The 12,147-nt window shown below is 36.0% G+C and overlaps 1 long non-coding RNA gene across 1 annotated transcript; it reads right to left on the reverse strand.

The window, feature by feature from the left end:
• Positions 1–268: 268 nt before the first annotated feature.
• On the reverse strand, positions 269–5,291 carry LOC134759296 (uncharacterized). The gene is made up of 3 exons (XR_010135403.1): positions 5,244–5,291; positions 1,918–2,026; positions 269–473 (listed from the first exon to the last, which is right to left on the reverse strand). It is a non-coding gene; the product is annotated as an uncharacterized lncRNA (long non-coding RNA).
• Positions 5,292–12,147: the final 6,856 nt, after the last annotated feature.

Genomic DNA, 12,147 nt, shown 5'->3' on the forward strand with positions numbered 1-12,147 from the left:
CCTGTTCCTGACATCAGCTCACATCAATATCACAAGGTCTCCAAGGATAATATTTACAAAATACAATACATCTTAGAGTTTACATAAAAGAAACTGGAGTAGAACTGAGCTATGGTGTGTCATAACCCTCCTCCTATTCATTTGTTAATTCTCCCTTGAGGGAAGAGGAGGGGGAGTGAGAGAAATAATACCCACATTTGTTTCTCATCCACAGTCCATTTCACATTTTTTGTTTGTGCACCACATGACTATCATGCTGTGTGTTGGGGTCTAGGGTGGGAAGCTTGACGGTCTCTGTTCCAGGTTCTTTCTCTTTACTGTGGACTCAGAAAATAGTTGAACAACTAGAAAAGTCCTGGAGAATACTGGCACACAGAAATATTCAGAAGGATCTGGTATCTTTTTCCTCTGGGGATTTGTGGATAGGGAGAATAGTTTGCCTGAGTGTTGGACTGTTAAATCCCAGTCAGTTCCTGTGTGCACACAAAAAAGAGTAACAATTGGCAAATGTCTAGCACAGCTGCATTATTGCCTATAAAAAATGGGAATGAAACAAACTCATATCTAGGGTAAATGAGAAAGTGAAGCCCTTATACTGCTGCCTCCAAAAATAATTTTTACTCGTCGGTAATGAGAAAAACATCTAAATGGCTGTAAGGGACATTTGAAATTTATGTGGTTTGACACTTAAAATTTTTGGAAACATCTAAACCAGCATAAAAATAACCAAACTGTGAGGTTAAAATATACTACACTCCAGCCTATAAATCCACGTCAGGAGTTATTTATTTTTGAGCAAAATCTCAAATACAGTGCTAAACTCTATAGTCATTCTTTTTTTAAAAAGAGAAACAAAACAGTAAAAATATCAGGGAAAGAAACAATTGGCACCCTCAAAGTCGAAAATTTACTCAGGAGGAATACATCAGAATCTGCTGTTGGGTATTTGAATGTGTTAGTCCCTAACCACAAACATGTTTGCATATGGCAACAGGATTTATCTCAAGTGTTACTTTTGATTATGGTTATATGTTTATAATTTTGTGATAATAACAGTATCTCTTTGTGATTCAATTTCAGGATGAGCTCCCTTATTTTTTAAGTATTTTACCATCTGTTGCCCAATTTCATAGTGCACCTATAGGTATATGGAATTGTTTTTAAAATGACAGTTCTGAATAAGTTGACAATTACATTGAAATAGTTCTAAAGGTGCCAATAACAAAAAAGACTTGCAAAAAATAACTAGTCTTTGTTTATATCTTGTCAGGAATTTTTAACACTTGAAGGCATTTAATTTTATATTACTGAAAACCTAGATAAAGGGATGGTGTATTTTTTTTCAAAACACATACTTAGAAAAGCAAGGGAAAAAATGTATAAATGAGTTTTGATTTTCCAGAAAACAGTCTTCCAGTTCTACACTGTTTATTAACTGCTGTATTATAACTGGCTTGCCCTTAATTAATTGATACATTGAGCCTGTTTCTTTAAAATTTGAGACATTGTTTAGACATCTTTTTAGCTAGAAATAGACTCTTTACTTGTATTCTAACAATTGTCATAACCAATTTCTCTTCTGCTCAGTAGAGATGCATATTTTAAGGAACATGCAACTTAAGCCCTGCTTTCTTCACCCTCAGAGTTGTGATGAAAGCTACTATAGGGAAAGGGTCGTGTGTATGTGTGTTGGGGGTATGGGGGTTGGATATCTGTAGGCTTCTGTTTTTGTAAACATATTGCTAGCACAAGTTCAGAGACTCGAGTTTAAAGGCAAGCGCTCCAAAAATGATGCTGGCATTTTGTCTGAGTAAAAGCCAATGTAAATAGAATTATGATTAACTCACTTATTCATTTAACACCTATTTATAGAATGCCTACTCTATCAATACCTACTATAAAGATCATGGTCCCTACCTTCAAGGAGTTCCTGGTAAAGTATAAAGCAGATGAAGCAACAGAAGATTGGTAGTCAGGTATCAGTAGAAAATCACTGAGATGTTGGCATTGACTCCCTGTTTGGTTTCTTGAGGATAATATAACAAAGTGTTAAAATTCAAATATTACTCCAGTAAAATAAAGTCTTCTGATATTTTCAGCACTTACTGACTGAATGGCCACAGCATACCCACATATTAAAATGGACTCTTGGCTCAGCACGGTAGCTCATGCTTGTAATCCCAGCACTTTGGGAGGCCAAGGCAGGCAGATCATGAGGGCAAGAGATCAACAGCATCCTGGCCAATGTGGTGAAACCCTGTCTCTACTAAAAATACAAAAAATTAGCTGGGCGTGGTGGCACGCACCTGTAGTCCCAGCTACTTGGGAGGCTGAGGCAGGAGGATCGCTTGAACCCAGGAGGTGGAGGTTGCAGTCAGCTGAGATAATGCCGCTGCACTACAGCCTGGTGACAGAGTGAGACTCTGTCTCAACAAAACAAAGCAAAACAAAAGGCCAGGTGCCATGGCTCATACCTGTAATCCCAGCACTTTGGGAGGCCAAGGCGGGTGGATCACGAGGTCAGGAGATCAAGATCAACTTGGCTAACATGGTTAAATCTTGTCTCTACAATAAATACAAAAAATTAGCCAGGCATGGTGGCACGCATCTGTAGTCCCAGCTACTCAGGAGGCTGAGGCAGGAGAATGGCATGAACCCAGGAGGACGAGGTTGCAGTAAGCTGGTATCACACCACTGCACTCCAGCCTGGTGATACAGCGAGACTCTATCTCAAAAAAAAAAAAAAAAAAGAACAACAAACAAACAAACAAACAAAAACCTCTTATTTGCAAACCCAACTTTTAACCCTCCTGCATGTTTCATGGATTCATTACTAATGTCAACTCCTTACATCTGCTAGTGGTTTAAACTCACTTTTACCCACATGTTCTTATTTGATTTCTGTAACAGACTTGCATAGGCAACAGAAAGTATAGAAGTTAGTAGAGACACTTACTCTGAAGATAAATTAGTTAAAAATCCCACCTCTACCTTTTGTTATGCAGTTTAACTTGGGTGATGATAATAAGATCTCTTTGTTTTTTTTTTGTTTGTTTTGTTTTTATTTTATTATTGTTATACTTTAAGTTTTAGGGTATATGTGTTTTAATTGAGGATAGGTAGATGATAATCATAGTACTCAACATATAAGTTTGCTGTGAGCAGTAAACAAGTTAACATATAAAAGAGTAGTCTCAGTGATCGTTCCAGCTATCTAAGACAGTAACACTTACGAGTTCTCTATGTTCCACAGGCAGTTTTGGCTACATTGTAACTATATCATGGCTTTAATCTCTGAGAAATTGTTTACATAGTTCTCAGATTTCATATTAACCCTGCACACCAATTTCTTCTGTAACTGAATGATATTGCTTATCCAGATACCTGTGATCTCTTGACCTATAATTTATATGCCAGCATTTCATATTCTAACTAGAGATGTCAAATCAATTTTCACCCATATGCTAACTCTTAGCAATTGGTAATGGCTGCCTGGAGCTGAGCATTGAGAGGAATTTTGAGACTCAGGAAAAAAAGGTTTACCTACATACTACTGATTGCTACTTCAGCCACAGGAGAATGAGTAAAAGCACATTTTCCATCCCTGATGTACTGAATTCACGTCCTTTCTATTTTACACAATATAAATTATTACAGCTTTAAGACTTCCACAATTAAACATATACAAGTGATTACTAAGTGCTTTGCTAGAAAAAATAGGCAATGCAGGAGATGGTATGTGCAGGAAGCAGAGTGTTTGGAGTGTGATAACTAGTGTTCATATCTGCCTCAGTGTAGAAAGGTCTTGTAACACAAACTGGCAAACTATAAGTTCTGTGTCCTTATTAGAGGTTTTTTTTTAGCAAATCATAAATTTAATATTTAAGAGAAAATAGTCAACCTAGAACTATCTTGTTAATTTGTCAAGTTCTACAATGTTAACATCCCCAAGGAGTGCAGTGATTATTAAATAACCATTAAGTTGAAAATAAAAAATGTCATTTTAGTCTCATTTGCTTAATTTATGATCAAGATAGTAAAGTTTTATTATTTAAATCCGCATTAAGCTTTGAAGTAATTCAGATATGCTATATAAAATTTTATTGTGTGAAATGCTATATAATTGTTAGGGTTTGGAAAGTAAAAGTATGTACCGTGAAAGCATAGTGAGTGTACATAAGTAGGGATGTTACTTTTGTTGTCTTTTGTTTCTTTACCCATAACTTTATTGTCTACATCTATGTTAAATTGTAAATATTAAAACATTTTTATATTTGTAACTTATTGTATATTGTGGCCTCTTAGAAATGATATATTTTAAAAAGTCTCTTTAAGGTTTCTATAGCCATGATGTTTTGAGTTCTGACTTTGCAGTAATGATATTGTGGTTTCTTTATTGATACTTACTTTGTGCCTTCTTTCCCTTTTCAGATTTTATTGGACTCTTTTTTATTTCCTGATTTCTTGTTTACCTTTTATTCATTCTAATTTTGCTTGTTTCTTCAGTGGCATCATATATACCTCTTCATTTTTATTTTTAATATTCCTAATCATCTATTTCCAGATATGTTTCTAATAAGTATCAATCATTCTTATTTGTGATACTTCTTTCTTTTAATTTTTTCCTTATACCAATCTCTATTTCTGGTATCAACCAGACAGTAGCTAGTTTATTTTCTCAAGACTCCTGTGGTTTTCTTCCATATCATCACCATGGATTAATTTTAGTAAAGTGGTTTTAAATCTAGTATCTGTTATTTCTTCAGGCTTTATTTGCTAGCAGGATCATATTGACTATAAAGAATGGGCATTACCTTTTAGGGATAAGCCTTGAATCTTTATTACTGCAAATGGATGCCTTGATACAGAATGTAAAACTTATGGGGTTATCTCAAAAGAAATACAACAGTCTCCTTAAATTGTAGTTTATTTATTCAAATCTCTACTAAACAAAAGTATTCTTTTGAGGATTTTGATTATTGCACGTCACTCGAGACATTATTTGTTATTTGTATGTAATTTTTGGCAATACATTTATTTACAAACAAAAACATGGACTTATATCTGTTTCATTATTTTTTTTTCAACTATTCACTCAGAGGTTAATGAAATCCTCTGAAAATATTTACGTAAGTACATGCTTAGTTGACAGACCACTTGTGAAAAGTCATTGGTATTCCATTTTGTAAATGATAATATCCTTTAAAAGTACCATGAAAGACCAGAGAAAAGGCTTCTAATACCTTTCATGCAGGGCAAGATGATATGAAGGTTCTTTATGGAGGTCATGCCTAAGGAAAATCACAGAGAATAATAGGAATTAGCCAGCTAAATAATGAGTAGGGAGAGGAAAGCATTTCAGAAAGACACATAAGCAAAGGTACTTAGTGGTGCCTATGGGTGTGGTGGTGGTAGTGGTGATGGTTTGGTGATGAGGACTATGAGTGGATAAGTAACTTACAAATGCTGGATTGATTGAATTTGGTGTATTGGTATGTATTGAGAGGTGGGCAGAGGAGGAGAACACGTATCTGTATTAAGGTTTTCAGAAGAAGGTAAATGAAAAGTTTAGTTCTAACATTACACTTTCCATAGTGTGTATTTAACAATAATTAATATTTATCTTGTATGTTACTGTTTGCCAGTGATCCCACTTGCATGAACCTATTTACTACTGAGGAGAATCCTATGAGGCTGGGTCTAATATAGTTCGCATTTTGCCAGGACGACATTTATCAAGATCAGTTAACTGAAGTCACAGAATTTGTAGGAAAGAAAAGAGGGATTCATAAGGAGCAAATCTACTTCAAAGCCATCTCTGCCTCTGCCTACGTCAACAGCTGAACCTATATCAATGTCTGTACTTATATTCTTAGAATTTATACTAAAATAATGCTTCTTACACTGAGCAAGCGTATGTCTTCCATAATGTAATCTGTAAGAGAAAATTGAAACTGCTTTTTTGAGTATGCTAGTTACTTGAGAGTGATCTTGAGCCCTTGGGTGGGAATAGCCAAGACAGGGAATTGATGGAATCATGCAGTTCTAAACATATCAATTGGTGATGGAAACCAGATGCGCATTTCCTACTGGATCAGTGGCCACATCTTTTATTCAAGCAGCACATTAATAAGATGAAGGATGGGAGAGAAAGTCAGTACTTGCTGATTACATGTCCCTGAAAAACATAACATCCACAAGAATGATTCAGTAAGCTGGCCTGGAAATGCCCTGTTCAGAGTAGTTTTAAAAATAATTTATAATATATGCATCTTCCTCTGTATTTGTACACAGTTTCATTTAAAGTCCATCCATTCATGTTGAATTATACTTTGAAGCCAGGTGATTTACTCCTGAAGCCAGTTGCCATGTAAAGAATAACTAATTTAAAAAAATAAACTCAGTAAAGTCCCTAACTGCACATGTATAGTTTGTAAATTCTACATGTAAAATTCTAGATACTAATACCACCTACACTCCACTAGTCAGAGGAATACTGTATGAGTGTATTCATTCTTTCCTTGTTTCTTTAAATCTTTTCCTTTTATCTAAAATCACTTGTCTGACAAGTCTCCACTGTTGATTCAGAGAAGACGGCATCAGGGTATGTTTTGCCTAGAGCTCTGCCTGTTCAAGATTATAAACATTCACAAGATAGTATCTTGAATTTCAAACAATAGGAGAAGCAGAAGATTATGTATAAATTATACATATAAACTGCTTGGTTTCTATCTCTGGAATACTAACCTATATAAATATGCAGCAATGAGTGATGCTAGAAATGTACCTGTCATAAAATGGGAGACAAGTGCTTTCACATCTGTCATGGAAAGAGACATTTTATCAAGTGTCTCAATAACAATCTGGAGGAACACCAGAAAGTGATTTTGGCAGGGCTGAAATCCTATATCAACAGAGGCAGCCAGTGACATGAAACAGAAGTTCAAGCATGACAGAAAAGTGGAACATACCTTGGGAGGCTTTTTTTGAAGTAATGTTGATAGTTAGACAAATTAGGGGTAATGATGGAAAGCTCTTCCCATGCCTGAAGGATAACTGGATTAAAGAGTCATAGACATTAGATGGAAAAGAGCTCCATTAAGGTCATCTCATTCATTGCCTGCCAGGAGAGGGTTGTTCCCTAGAGCATATTCTATAGTACAATGGAATAATGTTTGAAAAAGACTAAAAAGTTTTGTTTTAGCCTAGGTAATCACTGCAAATCAGAAGCCCTCAAACCACTCATCCTGTATTCTACCCTAGTTAGCAAATTAAAGTGATTAATAGATCTGGAGACTTCAGGTGTAGATAACAAGACACTGTCTGTATCAAAGTCATAGGGAAAAGGCATTGATTTAATGAAAAGGTCTCAACAGGAACGGCATGAATAACAGAAAAGTTACACACAAAGGAGCCCTTTCCCTAGGTGGAACCGAGGGTTCAGACGCCTGTAAGAGCTTACCCTTAGTATTATTTAAGCCACAGTTTGCAGGTCTCTGAAGTTTTGAAACCTTTAGCACAGCATTTTAGATAGAAGAAATTCTTTATTCTCTTGCTTGGATACTGTGAGCCTATAATGAAAAGATCTCGTAAAGGTGTCCAGAACATTAAGACTTGAATAACTGAATGTGGGTCTCGTAAAGGGTAATTGCTATGTCCTGATTCAATGCAGAGTATCCTGAGATCAGTGGTTAGGACTGAAATGAAAAGGGCAAAGTACAATGAAATGGGCCAGGGAGTGACATTCAGGAGTACAAGACCTGGCTCTAGCCTCAGTTTGCTTCTCCTAGGCTTTGTTTCCATATTTTCTCATTTTCATAATCTTTCCTTCATAGCTATTAGCATTGTAAGCCACAGAATCTAGAAAGCCAGATTCTTTCTCCAAAAAAAAAGGCACATGATAAGAGGAGGGAGCAGTGGAAAGTCTTTTCTTACTGAGATTTTTCAAGTCTCACTAGTTATGAATGTGTTTTGTACTTCAGGCTGTGTGTGAGAATGTGAGCCAGCACAATGTATATTAACTAGGTAATTGCACATCTCTCATCCTCAGTGAGCCAACTGGTTCTCAGGTTGTTAGAAAAGAGCAAAAGAGGGCATGATATGGAATGTTTCAGGATGCGACCTGGTAAATCTCTGTTCCAAAGGATCAGTTTACGGTAGACAGTTTTGTGTGGAGCATAGTTCTGCCTAGGCCCTTGCGGAGCATGAACTGGCTGTGGGGAAATGATGAGTGCATGTCCCTCAGTGAGAGATAGTAATCTGCACACATATTATGGTATTGCTGTTACGCGTCTCTTTGCATCAGATGACCAGATCTCACATCCCAGACTGTCACTGACTCACTGAGGGAAGTCACTCTCAGCTTTAGTTTCCCCTCCAGAAATGGAGATAATTACTAAAACGGCTGTGTATTTCCTCACTGTTTATAAATTTTATAAGCCATAAAATGCTATATTTAAACTTATTTTATTTGGAATTATTGTAAATTATGTGCCCCAGCTCATTTCCAATATTTTTGCTAGCAAAAGAGCTACTTTTTCTCTTTGTCAATCTGTTAATCTGGTCATGAATCAACTGTACTTCATTTACCCTGTGTTTATGTTGTGCTCAAAATAGTGCTAAGCATGGTATGTTGAACTTCAGTTTAAAACGTCCCTTACTTTTATATTCTCCATAAAAACAGTGGACTACATATTTTCCTTTTGTAGGAATGTTTTATTTTTTATTTTAAGTTCTGGGATACATGTGCAGAGTGTGCACGTTTGTTACATAGGTAGACATGTGCCATAGTGGTTTGGTGCACCTATCAACCTGTCATCTAGGTTTTAAGCCCCACATGCATTAGGGATTTGTCCAAATGCTCTCCCTGTCCTTGTCCCTCACCCCCTGACGGGCCCCAGTGTGTGATGTTCCCCTCCCTGTGTCCATATGTTCTCATTGTTCCTTCATCTCTATATTTTGTGGAATTGAGCTAATTTTTGTTTATTATAGTTTCAGGGGTACATATTCAGGTTTGATACATGGGTATACTGAGTAATGGTAGGGTTTGGGCTTCTAGTAAACACATTGCCCAAATAGTGAACTTAGTACCCAATACATAGTTTTTCAATCCTTTGTCCTCTCCCTGCTTCCCTGCCTCCACATTTTTGAGTCCGCATTGTCTGTTGTTTCTATCTTTATATCCATGGGTACTCATTGTTGAGCTCCCACTTGTAAGTGAGAATATGCAGTGCTTGATTTTCTGTTTGTGTTATTTCACTTAAGATAATGATATCTGGCTGCATTCATTTGGTTGTAAATAATGTGATTTCGTTTCTTTTAATGGTTGCATACTATTCCATTTGTGTGTGGTGTGTGTGTGTGTGTGTGTGAGTGTGTGTGTGTGTGTAGACACACCACATTTTCCTGAATCCACCGTTGGAGGCTTAGGTTGTTTCCATGATTTTGGTATTATAAATAGTGCTATGATAAACATCATAGGTGCAGATGACTTTTTGAAAAAATGCTTTTATATTTTTTCATTTGGGTGATACCCAGTAGTAGGATTGCTGTGTCGAATGGTAGTTACATTTTTAGTTTTGTGAGAAATCTCTGTGCTGTTTTCCGTAGGGGTTGAACTAATTTACATTCCCTCCAGCAGTGTATAAGCATTCCGTTTACTCATTTTTGCCATCTGTTGGTATTTTCCTTTGTTTTTTTTTAAAGTAGCCATTCTGAAAGGTGTGAAATATGATTGTGATTTCAATTTGTATTTATTTGATTAATGATATTAAGCATTGTTTGTTGGCTGCTTGAATGTCGTCTTTTTTTAATTTTACCTCTTCTTTTTTTTATTATACTTTAAGTTCTAGGGTACATGTGCACAACGTGCAGGTTTGTTACATATGTATACATGCACCATGTTGGTGTGCTGCACCCATTAACTCGTCATTTACATTAGGTATATCTCCTAATGCTATCCCTCCCCGCTCCCCCAACCCCATGACAGGCCCCGGTGTGTGATGTTCCCCTTCGTCTTTTGAGAAGTATCCATTCATGTCTGTTGGCCACTTTTTAATTGTCCATTGACCACTTTGTTTTATTCTTGTTGAATTAAGTTCCTTATAGATTCTGGGTATTAGACCTTTGTCAGATGCAAAGTTTGCAATTATTTTCTCCCATTCTGCGTGGTTGCCTGTTTACTCTGTTTCTTTCACTATGCACAAGCTCTGTAGTTTAGTTAACTCTCATTTGTCTAATTTTGTTTCTGTTGCATTTGCTTTTGAAGTTTTAATCATAAATTTTCTTTCTAGGCCAATGTCCAGAAGAGTTTTTCCTAGGTTTTCTTCTATGATTTGTAAAGTTTCGGGTCTTAACTTGAAGTCTTGAATCTATCTTGAGTTAATTTTTGTATAAGGTGAGAGGTAGGGGTCCAGTTTCATTTTTCTTCATATGGCTATCCAGTTTTCTCAATACCACTTATTAAATATGATGTCCTTTCCCCATTGTTTATTTTTGTTGAGAATTGTACTATTTCTGAGAAATGTAATGAACCTTCTCTTTGAAGCCTTGTGATGCATATCTTTGGACTCTCCCTTCTCCTTTAAAAAGACACTCATTTTGCTCCTTAATTTTAGAAGGACATTTGACTATCTCTATGTGTCATAATTCTATTAATCCAAGTTAAAATTATCTCATGAAGCTTTATTAGATGAATTTGCAATAAGAACTTAGAATATAAAGTCAGAAGACATAAGTTTGAATATCAAGCTGGGTCTCATTGACAGTACAAATTTGGGCAAGCTGCTTCGACTTTCAAAACCTTTCTCTTTTAGGAAAATGAGAGTGACAGTAGCAACTACATCATGGACAACATGAGATAATGTATTTTAAAGTATTGTGCAAAGAGTTGGTTGCCAAATGAGTGCCCAATAATATTATAGTTGTATGAATGTGTTTTCCTCTATAAAGTCAGGCTTTTACATCCATGGATTCCACATCTGTGGATTCAACCAACAATACATCGAAAATATTCAGAAAAAAATTCCACAAAGTTCCAAACAGCAAAACTTGAATTTGCTACACATGGAGCAATATGTTGAATCCACATGAATAAAGTTATGTACAGGCATTGCATTAGGTTTTGTAAGTAATCTAGAGATGATTTAGAGGATACAGGAGGATTACCTAGGTTATATGCAACTACTATGGACTTTGAATGTAGTACTTGACGATAAGACTTGAGCCTCTGCAGTTTGGGTATCTGCAGGGGCTGAGGGATAGGAAGGAGGGACCTGAATCCAATCCCTCACAGATATGAGGAATAACTATACTGTATTTCGCCACTATTTAATTGTAGCATATATATACACACATATACATATATGCCTTCTGTCTTATAAATTGAAAAGATGTAAGTATCAACACAGTATTAAAGTCCAGGGAATTATAATATTATCCTGCATTTGCCATATGCTGAACTATGATCTTGGCAATGAATATACTTTATTTTAATGCTTAAAGTTGCCTGATGTGAAATTTCAGCTATGCTAACCATGTCATAGATACAGAAATTAAAGATAGAGATACTTTTTATATAAGAAAGTTCTTAAATATTTGTGCACGTCGAATATTTCCAAACCAAGCAGTAACAATTCCATTTGAAATAATGATCTTTTGGAGCCAGTCTAACATGGAGACAGACAATATTTACCCCTTTGATCTATGATGCATGTGTTATTATTAGTCTTTTGAGATTCACATTAAATGACTGTTTTCAGTGGATGAATGATATTTACCTCTGTAATTGTATAAAAGTGAAGGAGAGAATGAGAAAATAAAAGCCAGATATTAGAAAAATATTCTGCTTTCAGTTGAGCTTGGAAACAGAGAGCTAATGGGATGGAGAATAATAAGAAAGACTGTTCCAGACAACAGGAGTTCAGGGGAGACATTCCACTTTCCAATATCAAAGTAATTAGTGGAGGGTTGGGATTGAATGAGAGGCAATTATAGATTACAGATTTGCATCAGGAAAACAAGAAGTCCCTCTCAAGTTTAAAAACAAGAAAATATATGTTAGGAACAAATGCTTTAGTGAAGAGATAGTGAATAGAATCGCCAGAGGAAGAGGGAATGGCTGTTGTGTGTTCAGCTGTGGGCATGCTA

This window comes from Gorilla gorilla, chromosome 9, assembly GCF_029281585.2.
Source record: "Gorilla gorilla gorilla isolate KB3781 chromosome 9, NHGRI_mGorGor1-v2.1_pri, whole genome shotgun sequence".
NCBI lineage: Eukaryota > Metazoa > Chordata > Mammalia > Primates > Hominidae > Gorilla > Gorilla gorilla.